This window comes from Myotis davidii, unplaced genomic scaffold, assembly GCF_000327345.1.
Source record: "Myotis davidii unplaced genomic scaffold, ASM32734v1 scaffold18, whole genome shotgun sequence".
Classification (NCBI taxonomy): Eukaryota; Metazoa; Chordata; class Mammalia; order Chiroptera; family Vespertilionidae; genus Myotis; species Myotis davidii.
The window spans coordinates 285,397-295,658 of NW_006292696.1; the positions used below are offsets into that span (position 1 = coordinate 285,397).

Genomic DNA, 10,262 nt, shown 5'->3' on the forward strand with positions numbered 1-10,262 from the left:
GGTCCTAACCTCAAAGGCCCATGGGAGCCAGGCAGGTGATATGAGTGTGCAGCATGGGCTTGGTGCGGGGAAGACAAGAGAGAGTAGTGCAGACTGTGGCAAACCATGGAGACCATGCTCCGCTCAAGGGAACAACCCCTCCACAGCTCCAGTGATTGACACTAAGCAGGATCTAGAGCTCCTGTATCTTTTAAAATTCCAACAAAAAATCCAGATTTGTGTTGGGGTGAGTGTATATGAAATTGTCAGTGAATTAAAATGCCTTAACATTATAATAATAAAATCTGCCTCCCCTCCAAAAAAATGTGGCTGATTTCAAGCTAAGAGCTGTTTGTTTGCTACCCCTGGCATAGTGGTTGAATTTTTCTGATCTATACGTCCTAAAATAAATACTTAAGCTATCCCAAGCCTCAGTTTCTGCATCTACAATAACAGTATTTAATCTAATTTATTTAAATTATAGGATTTTGGCAAGAACTAAATGAGGGAATGATGGTATAGCTGTAAACCCCTTTAAAATGCTGCTTTGTTATCAAGTTGTCTTTGAAATCATTTTATTAAGCTATGCTGCATATACATAGAAATGATTGCAGCACATTACATAGAATGAATCATTACAATACACCCTGTACTCACATGCGTGTTCTCCACCAATGGAGGCTCCAGAACCAGCTGTGTGGAAGAGACGCATCAAGGTGTGTAGTTTGCCCTGCTGTTAATTTCCTTCCTGCCATTTATTTTGCATTCTGGCAACCAGTGCTGACCCGTAATAGCTGATCAAGATCGGGCAGGTGACAGCGCTGGATCCCCCTAGGGTGACAAAGAAAGGTGTCTATCTCCAGGCTGAAGTGCAAGTGCTCCAGGAGGCTTCTAGGAAGTGGCTGCAGCCCAGAGGATGTAGATGAACTGGAAGCAGGGTGTGACCTGGGGAGGTACAAAGGACATCCCCGCAGCCCAGGAGCATCAACCAGAAATTGAATTAAGGGAAATTGTAATTAAAGACATAGGATGGTTTCTGCCGAAACCGGTTTGGCTCAGTGGATAGAGCGTCGGCCTGCGGACTGAAGGGTCCCGGGTTCGATTCCGGTCAAGGGCATGTACCTGGGTTGCGGGCACATCTTCAGTGGGAGATGTGCAGGAGGCAGCTGGTCGATGTTTCTCTCTCATCGATGTTTCTAGCTCTCTATCTCTCTCCCTTCCTCTCTGTGGAAAATCAATAAAATATATTTAAAAAAAAAAAAAAGACATAGGATGGTTTCAAGGAATTTGAAAAGAATGGAACAGCAATAGCCAATGGGCAATGTATGCCAGCATATCAAAGGAGTATGCCCCACAGACCTTAATTTACCCAGCAATCCCATTTCCAGAAATTCCCACTTTGAGCTAAATAGAGTTAATGCTATGTGTTTCTGTATAGATGCTGGCCCCCAAATATCATTATTGTTATTTGCTTGATATAGTTAGATTATAAGATACATATTAGAAGGTGATAAAATGTGAGGCTAAAAAGGTGGATGACCAGAGATCAGATCACAAAAGGTTGTAGAGGCTATGCAAGGGAGCTGAGAATTTCTCCAGAGTAGGGAACACACAGAAGGATATCAAGCAGCGTCTTTATCCCCTATGTTAAATGTGGCATACAACCTTTAGTTACTACTTTCACTCAACTATAGAATAATTGGCAAGAAGCTGAAATACATTTAGGGGATGTTTTTAGTTCTCTCCAGTGTGACAACGCATCTACCAAATGCAATCTTTAGAATCTGCCTTTAATGAACAGCATATGTTGCAGGGGAGACATGAAATTTAGGTTCTATATGCTCTCCTTAAGCAATGACACTGAACTTTGCATACTGTGGCTGCTCTAAGACAGCATCAGCAGAAGACAAGGACAAAGAGACATCAGAAGAATGTCATCTCCACACACTTGAGCCACAAGCTAGTTAACAGACACCAGAAGTGATTCAAAGGGTGTATTAGTTCTGCTTCCTGCCCTCTGAGAACAACAGTTGATGGAGGCAAGACAGGGCAAGAAGTGGGTGGTGGCAGAGAAGGAAGCTGCATTTTGCTGATGGAAATAGCTTCCAATAAGGTCAAACCCACAAATACTAAGTGGTTAGTCCCAAAAAGATGATTTCCAACCCTTGCTATGATAAAGTTCTCAGCATTCTTGCTTCAGTTTCTCTCCTTATTTCTGGATATAGTACAAAAATGAGTTGAGAACAAATGCCTTTGCGAGATGTTCTCCCTGGCAGTTTCTAAATGTCCTCACCCCAGAACCACAAAGAGCACAGAAGGAAATGAACATTGACTGAGCTCCTGCTACTGCTATCGGCTGGGTATTTTCCTTACATTGAACTTGGAAATTGTCCAGTGTCTTACCTACACTTGCCCCTCTCCACAGCCATCTGTCATTATCTCTCTAAAGCAGGAAGATTTTGAAGATAGCCAATGGCCAGATCCTTGCACAATGAGTATCGTTTGTTGTTATTGTTGTTGCCCCACGTCTAGAATTCCGTAAGCGGCCTCCTGCATCCCCTGTTGGGATGCATTCCAATTGATATCTAACAAATTAAGCAGCTCACTTTTAAAAAGCACTGCTGAATCCACTGGAGGGGACAGAGGTCCGATTGGAAGAGCAAGAGATTGGACAGGGCTCCTGCACGGCGAGCGCCAGAACGGCATGTTCTGTCCCTTTCACTCCAGAGAAGTTGCAGGTGAGCCTCCTGGAAGGCAGCTGGGAAGTGAGGACAATGTGCAACTTATTAAAATTGTTGAGAAGGCTTTTCCCTCTGCATCTATTGTCCATGGGTCATGGCTGGGTACCAGGTGGCAGATAAGGATTCTCTAATATTCTTTCATATAAAATAGTCTCCGTGTTCTCGTAAGTCACAGAGGTCCTCAGAGGCAATGACCACTGGAGGGGTTTGTTCTGACAACCCAACACACAATATAAATATGAGTGAGATGATTATTTAAGACATTTTGCTAGGAATGCTGTAAGCTAGAAGCTGAGAATGGCCTACCCTTTATCGATCATTACTTCTTTTTTTAAAAAAAATATATTTTGTTGATTTTTTTACAGAGAGGAAGGGAGAGGGATAGAGAGTTGAAACATCGATCAGCTGCCACCTGCACACTCCCTACTGGGGATGTGCCCGCAACCAAGATACATGCCCTTGACCGGAATCAAACCTGGGACCTTTCAGTCCGCAGGCTGACGCTCTATCCACTGAGCCAAACCGGTTACGGCCCATCATTACTTCTTCCTTAATAAACCTGATCCTGTTAGAGGCATCAACGTGTCCTATTGCCAAACGAATTTTTCAAGCCTCACCTTGAGATAGGAGTAAGGTAACTAGGTTCTGGATAAGGCTATCAGGAGGGGTACTAAGTTAGGAGGTTCTTTTGCTTTTTTCCCTTTCCTCTTTCTTCCTGCCTGGGATATAAACTTGATATATGGAGCCACAGTGGCCATGTTGCACCTTGAAGATGGAAGTCACATGCCAATGATGACAGAACAAAGGGATAGAAGAGGCCTAGGACATGGATTGTATCCTAGGACCACTGTAACAATGCCAGGCTGCCTATAATTAAGAGAAAAAGAAATCTCCATCTTGTTAAATCATGTTATTTCAGGTTTCTGTTATTAGCACCCAAATTCAGCTCCTAACATCTTCTAGGTCAGTGGTTCTCAACCTTCTGGCCCTTTAAATACAGTTCCTCATCTTGTAACCCAACCATAAAATTATTTTCATTGCTACTTCATAACTATAATGTTGCTACTGTTATGAATCATAATGTAAATATCTGATATGCAGGATGGTCTTAGGTGACCCCTGTGAAAGGGTCGTTTGACCGCCAAAGGGGTTGCAACCCACAGGTTGAGAACCGCTGTTTTAGGTGGTAAAATAAGAAAAGCAGGGCCAAAAAAAATTTCAAACAAGATGTGAAAAAAAAATTAAAAAGAACATAACATTTAAATTCTATCATTTTTAGGGCACACGGAATTATCTGTGGGGAGGAACTTACTAAGTAAGATGTGCCAAGTGACTAGCGGAGAGGAATTTCTTGTAAGAGAAAGCTGTAAGAGTCCAGCAGATTTGACCTGTGGCTTGCAAACACTTTGCCCTTTATGGAGATTACAAACCTGCATTATTTATCACCATTGAATTTGCCTACCAGATAGGAGAATCGACTGATCCTTGGAAAGTGTTTCTCTTGTGGGACCTGGGAGACCTCTGAATCCATTTCATGAAAAATGAAAGGAGACAGCATAACAAGTTCAAGTTCATTTAAGTCAACATCAATGCCAGTTTCTCCAGAAGAGGCAGGAAAAAGACCAGCAGAGAGGAAGGTAATAAAAAGCTCTTGGCTCTGCTTTCCTAATTACCCCTAATCCAATAAAGAGCTGGGCCTCTTACAAATGCTAATTAAGTAAGCCCCCTACCAGTCAAGTGATAAATCCAGGAAGAGCCCTCCCTGGTAAAAGTATAAACCCTGACAGAGAGGGCAGGCTGGAAATAGACATCTGAGTACCAGTCAGTGTTTGAAGTCCTGGAGGGTCAGCTGGGCAGGGAAAAGCTCGACTAGGCCTGTAAAAACAAGGAGAATCCTGTATGGAGTTGGGAAACCAGAAATCGGTGGGTGTGAAACCAGTGCCGATCTCTTCACACCGGCCATCCAGTTTTCAGCTTCTACCTCGCAGTGGAATAAGCAGATTGCACCCTAATGCCAGGATTCCTGACCTCCCGGAGCTCTTCCAAATTCCACCTGTGGCCTCTTTCAACCACCAGTAAGTAGCACACCCACGTGTCAGAAAGTCTCACCTCTTGGTGCTGCCCTGTTCTCATGCTTCCCAAATTGTGTTCTGCTGAATCGGCCCTGATGCTCTGGGTTGCGAATAGAAGAAAATTCAACTCAAAGTAGCTTAAAAGGCACAGGGAATGTCTCATTTCTGGTTCCTTCACTGCAGAGTTCAAAGGTCTGTCAACTTCAGGCATTGATTTAAGATTAGGGCTCTGGTTCCATTTCTCTGCAGTTTTCTTGGTGTTATTCTTATCTGTTTGTTTTGTCCTCTAACCGGTTTCTATCATACAGTAACAAAACGCTATATCAGTTCCTGGTGACACCACCATCTATCACAGCACCCAAAGAAAGAGGCAGTGCCTCTTCTCCCAGACGAATCAAAAATGCCTTGAGCTTCACCTGTAACAGACAAAATGAGGTTAGGCACACACTCTTGCAAAATGTTCACTCAGACCCAAGAAACGGTGTATGAATCAGCCTACGCTAAGCTGTGCTGTGGTGACAAATGACCCTAAAAACCCCAGTGGTTTGCAAAGCAACAACGTTTTATTTTTCGCTCAACTTGCACATAGGCTGTTAGAAAACAAGCGAGACTTCATCCATGTCCCCTTCCTTCTGGGAGTAAGACCAAAGGCACACACGTTTCTAGGGCATGTTAATCTGTGGCGAGGGAAAGGATGATGGCAAAACCACATGCTGGCTCTTAAAATTTCCACTTGGAAGTGGCACATGTAATTTCCACCCACATGTTGAAGGGCAAAGAAAGTCATTGCCTCAGCCTGTTGCCAGCAGGATGGGAAGTAAAATCCTTCGGTAGGAGAGTCCAGATGGAATGACCTTGATATAGTTTGAATATAATCTACTATTGCAAATGCTATATGATGATTGATTTAAACTGGGATGCTCATCTCTGACCCAGTTATTAGGCAAGGTATTGGATAGGATTGACCTTTTGGGTTTATATCAATCAGATCTTACTCCCTGAGGTCGGCGTAGCCATGGCAGCTCATGTCCTTTCCACCTGTGTCCACTGCCTACCTGCGGCCTTGGTGTCGCTGCCCCAGCTTCCCACGTTGGCCACAGCCCGGCCGCCCAGCACCATGCTGCGCCCCACGGGAACCCAGTGAGGCCCAGGGCTCCCAGGTCCGTGCTGGAGCAGGTACCAGGCAGTTACACAGCTGTGCCACCACTATAGTGACGTGCCCTCTGATGTTAGAGGGGATCAAGGACGGTGTTCTTTATGTCTTGACACTACGACAGGATTGGTCCAGAGCTGCTCTTAGTAAGTTCCCATTTTATGAAAGACCTGGGTTTAGACAATTTGGACCAAGTGGAGATCATCATGGCTCTAGAGGATAAATTTGGGTTTGAAATTCCTGATATAGATGCGGAGAAAATGATTGCCCACAAGAAATTATAGATTACATTGCAGATAAGAAGGTTATGTATGAATAGAGTATGAGACCCTTCTCTTCACCGAGAGGAGACGCGAAGATACAGGCGAGTGTCTGGCCACCAGAGCGTGTTTTGGCATCATTGCTGACATCGACAGAGCAATTCTGTTTACACTTGTATTTAAATTGTCGCCAAGACCGGTTTGGCTCAGTGGATAGAGCGTCAGCCTGTGGACTGAAAGGTCCCAGTTCGATTCTGGTCAAGGGCATGTACCTTGGTTGCGGGCACATCCCCAGTGGGAGGTGTGCAGGAGGCAGCTGGTTGATGTTTCTCTCTCATTGATGTTTCTGACTCTCTATCTCTCTCCTTTCCTCTCTGTAAAAAATCAATAAAAATATATTTTAAAAAATTGTCTAAGTGTTTGTGCCCTTTGAAAATAAATCTATAAAACAACAACAACAATAAAACATAACAAAAGCCTACTCCTCTAAGTGGGAATGGAATCAACCACATTCAGACCACATGGTCTACTTCACACACTGATAGACAGGACAGTGTGGGTCCTCATTTTACAGATGAGAAAATGGAAGCTTACCTCTTTCAGATCATAGAGTCAGAATTCAAAGCCAAGTCATCTAAATTGATATTCCATGTTTTCCATTGTACTAATGACTTTGAATTTGGTGCTGCTCTATCCAACATTCACTTGACTAACAAACTTAGCTACTAACATGCGCAGAAGTCATATTGGAAATTCACTATTTTTATAAAATAATTCATAGGTGTAAAATCTGAAAAGTCTTATAATTTGGAGACAAAGTCATAAAAGGTCACATTTCATCTAGGAAACATGCAGCCTCAACAACGCATTCAGAAATACAGTGTACCACCTTCCAAGAGATCAGCTTGACAATATCTAGCAAAAGCCTTAAAATACACACATTGATTGGCCCAGCGATTCCACATGTAGAAAACTTACCTTCTGAAAATAACCACGGGTGAGTGGAAATGTCAATAAAAATAAACAAGGACCTTCATTGCAGCAAAATTTCTAACCTAAAAATCCTAAATATTCAACACAATGGGATTCGTTAAGTGAACAGGGATGATGCACTGATCATACTACTATACAGCTATTTAAAACGTCTCATGTCTAAGTATTTAATTGCACAGATTTTTAAGTTGTTTATCAAAAGTAACTTATCAGACGCTATGCACAATATGTTTATATATATAAACTATAGAAGATTTGGGTGTTTTCTTTATGTTTACATTCGAATTTTCTACATCAAATGCGTATGGCTCATACACTAAGAAGTAAACAATGCAATTTTCTTTTTTACTGAGTCACCCTCCAAAACTAAAGCAAAGGGAAGCCCCGTGAAGCAGATGAGATTACCATCTGCAGAAGTAATCGTAAGCTCTAAGAATGTGTTGCTGATTAGTCGAGGGTGTTTCTTGTGTATGACAGAGGAGGTTAAAATATAAATCAAGCAAGATAACCCACGATATGTGGCTCTGTGACAGCCCAAGAAAATGAGAAATTTATGATTAAGAATGGTCAATGTGACTCTAGGACTGCCCACTGGGGAGGGTGGTCATTTCAATTACCCTCATCAGAGAGTGAGGAAGAATTTTACCCAGAGAGAAGATGACAATTCATCCAAATGTTCCAGCTTAGCGCTTAAAAATGTCAGCTTCCTTTCATTTTAATCCTTTACTGACCCAGCTCTCATTTTCTCTTTCATCAGGAAGCAATGTCCCATGTCAATGACACCCGTTACTTTTCCTGATTGGATGAACTCCCATTGCAAGAGGCTTTTGGTACGAATTCTGGTCTATATTGCCAGCTGGGGGTGAAGGGGAACTTTACCAGTGCCATTGTGATTGCCAAGGTCATTTCAACCCAGGGTGAGTTAATCCCATTAAATGGTTTCTTTATTTTTAGTAACATTTCCATCTCTTTCTCTACCTGCAAAATTCCTCGTGCAATCAGATGTTTCAGCCAATGTTTCAAAATTTTATCCTCGAGTTCCTTAAAACTTATGTGTAGGTGTCGCATCTGCCCAGCAATTTATTTTAAGTGTTTTTACTGAGCAATATAGAAAGAAAAATCAGAAGTGTGCTTCCTCCATAATCTGACCAGGCTTCCACCTCTATCGCAGGGATCGGTCTCCTTTAGGATAATCACAGTTCCAGAGCACAGCATTTGTATGTACGTCATTGTGCCTCTGCTCAGACCCTCCGTTAAGTCCGGAACCCTTCCACACCATATGTGGCAGAGAGAAGCACTAAGGTGTGCTGGGTGCCAGCACATACTTGTCAAGAATATTTTCAAAGGAAAAATGGAGTGAAGGAAATCTGTGTCTCCAGATATCTATCTCTTCATTGTTGAGCTTCAGAGGAAATTCTGGCCCCAGACCATTCCTGGTGTATCTGTCACATATATTCCTTTTCTACAATACAGAGACTCCGTTTTGAAATGATAATACATTTCTGGAGTTCATCCAAGGGTAATAAAATCTTTCAGTTGAAAAATATCACAAACCATTTGAACTAGGATCAGGAAGATGGGAAATGTAGGCCTGGAAGGGTCAACAAAGAGGAGTGTCCCAGGCGAGGTGAGGCACTGGTCCCCCAGAGGAGGGCTTAGAGCTAGCTGAACCAGCCCCAGCAGGCTCAGGTCTCAAAGCTGCTATTGCAGAGAGTGGGGCCCTATAGCAAGAGTCTATGCACAGGGAATATTCTACATCATGTGAAAGGTGGCATCAAAGCCCCAAGCGGGTCTGTTATGCGTGAAGCAGGACTCTAGTAGGCTAAAAGGAGCCAAAGGAAGGAGAAATCAGGCAGGTGGAGAGATTGGGACTCATGCCGGGCTCTGAAGCTGGCGGGAACACAGTAATAAGCTCATAAAAACACAAGTTTTTCTCCAGATTGTGTGAGAGATGCCTGGGAAAGGATAAATATAATAAGGGAAAGGGCCCGGGGGACTTTCGGGAAGGAGGGGAGGAGACTGCTGGGCACAGGTAGCCCACCCTCAGCATTCAAGATGGCGGCGAACGTTTCAACTGTGCCCTTTGAGAACCCCAGAAGGTCCTGCGTGTCCTTGGCAGATCACAGCCTCGATGACTCTGTAATCAACTCTAAGTTGCACAAAAGCAAGAGCTACTCCTGGGAGCTAAATGAGATCGTGAGGCAGTGACTGGGACTCTACCCTCAGAAAGCCTGGGTTATAATCCAAGCTCTGCCCTTGCTGCCTCCAGGATCTGGAGACATGGTTTTCAATGAGTTATTTATTCCATTTGCTTTACCTAAGAGATAGAAATAAAAAGTATTTAGCACATACAGTCGTAAGGGCTAGGATAAGGTAATCCATGAAAAACACAGAGAACAGTACTTGGCACATAATAAATGCTCAGTAAATGTACTGTGCAGTAGTAGTGGCGATATTAGGAGTAAAAGGTAATGTATATAAAGATATGATGCAAAGTCTGGCACATAGTAGGCCCTCAGTCTGGGATAGCTATTATTACTCTGGCTTTCCCTGCCTTTTAGGACCAACTCAAAACTGTGTCCACCCCCGACCCCTGCCCCAGTTCTAACCCCTCCCTGTAACAGGAACACCCTCCTCTTGGCTGCTGGAAAGCAAATCTCATCACAAATTTATCCTGACCCAGAGAGACACCCCCAGAAACTCAGTGAAGTCAGCCCAGGAGGTTTCTGGAAGCCAGTGATGGGAACCTCTTAATTAAGAGTATTAATCAAATGCCTCCTAAATTTCCTTACTTTGTTGCTTCCCCATGTGACCACATGCACTCAGAGCCAGTTCCTTCCCTTGGCACAGATCTTGACACCTGCTATTCTTAGAGTTGTTTGATCTGAGACATAATAGGTTACTGGCTTGTTGTACAAGAAAAGCAGCATTTAGCCAGTGGAAGGGAGAAGTGGTAGGCAGCAGTGAGCCAGAATGAAGTCATGAAGCCCCAAATTGGGACTTAGCGTGGCTGGAGGAAGGCAGGAAGGAAAGACTGCAGACAGCAGGGAAGCAAGAGTCACCA

At 43.4% G+C, this 10,262-nt stretch overlaps 2 long non-coding RNA genes and 1 pseudogene across 2 annotated transcripts in view; 1 reads left to right on the forward strand and 2 right to left on the reverse strand.

The window, feature by feature from the left end:
- The window catches only part of LOC107183485, a 5,281-nt gene extending 387 nt beyond the window's left edge, over positions 1-4,894 (reverse strand). Inside the window, exons 1-4 of the long non-coding RNA XR_001514280.1 lie at positions 4,830-4,894; positions 4,451-4,595; positions 2,586-2,737; positions 637-810 (exon numbers count right to left, since the gene is read on the reverse strand). This is a non-coding gene — a long non-coding RNA (uncharacterized LOC107183485). The remainder of the gene's footprint in view (positions 1-636; positions 811-2,585; positions 2,738-4,450; positions 4,596-4,829) is intronic.
- A 173-nt stretch (positions 4,895-5,067) lies between these two features.
- Positions 5,068-10,262, reverse strand: part of LOC107183484 — a 31,611-nt gene continuing 26,416 nt past the window's right edge. The window contains exon 4 of the long non-coding RNA XR_001514279.1: positions 5,068-5,208. This is a non-coding gene — a long non-coding RNA (uncharacterized LOC107183484). The remainder of the gene's footprint in view (positions 5,209-10,262) is intronic.
- On the forward strand, positions 5,808-6,295 carry LOC102758381 (annotated as a pseudogene).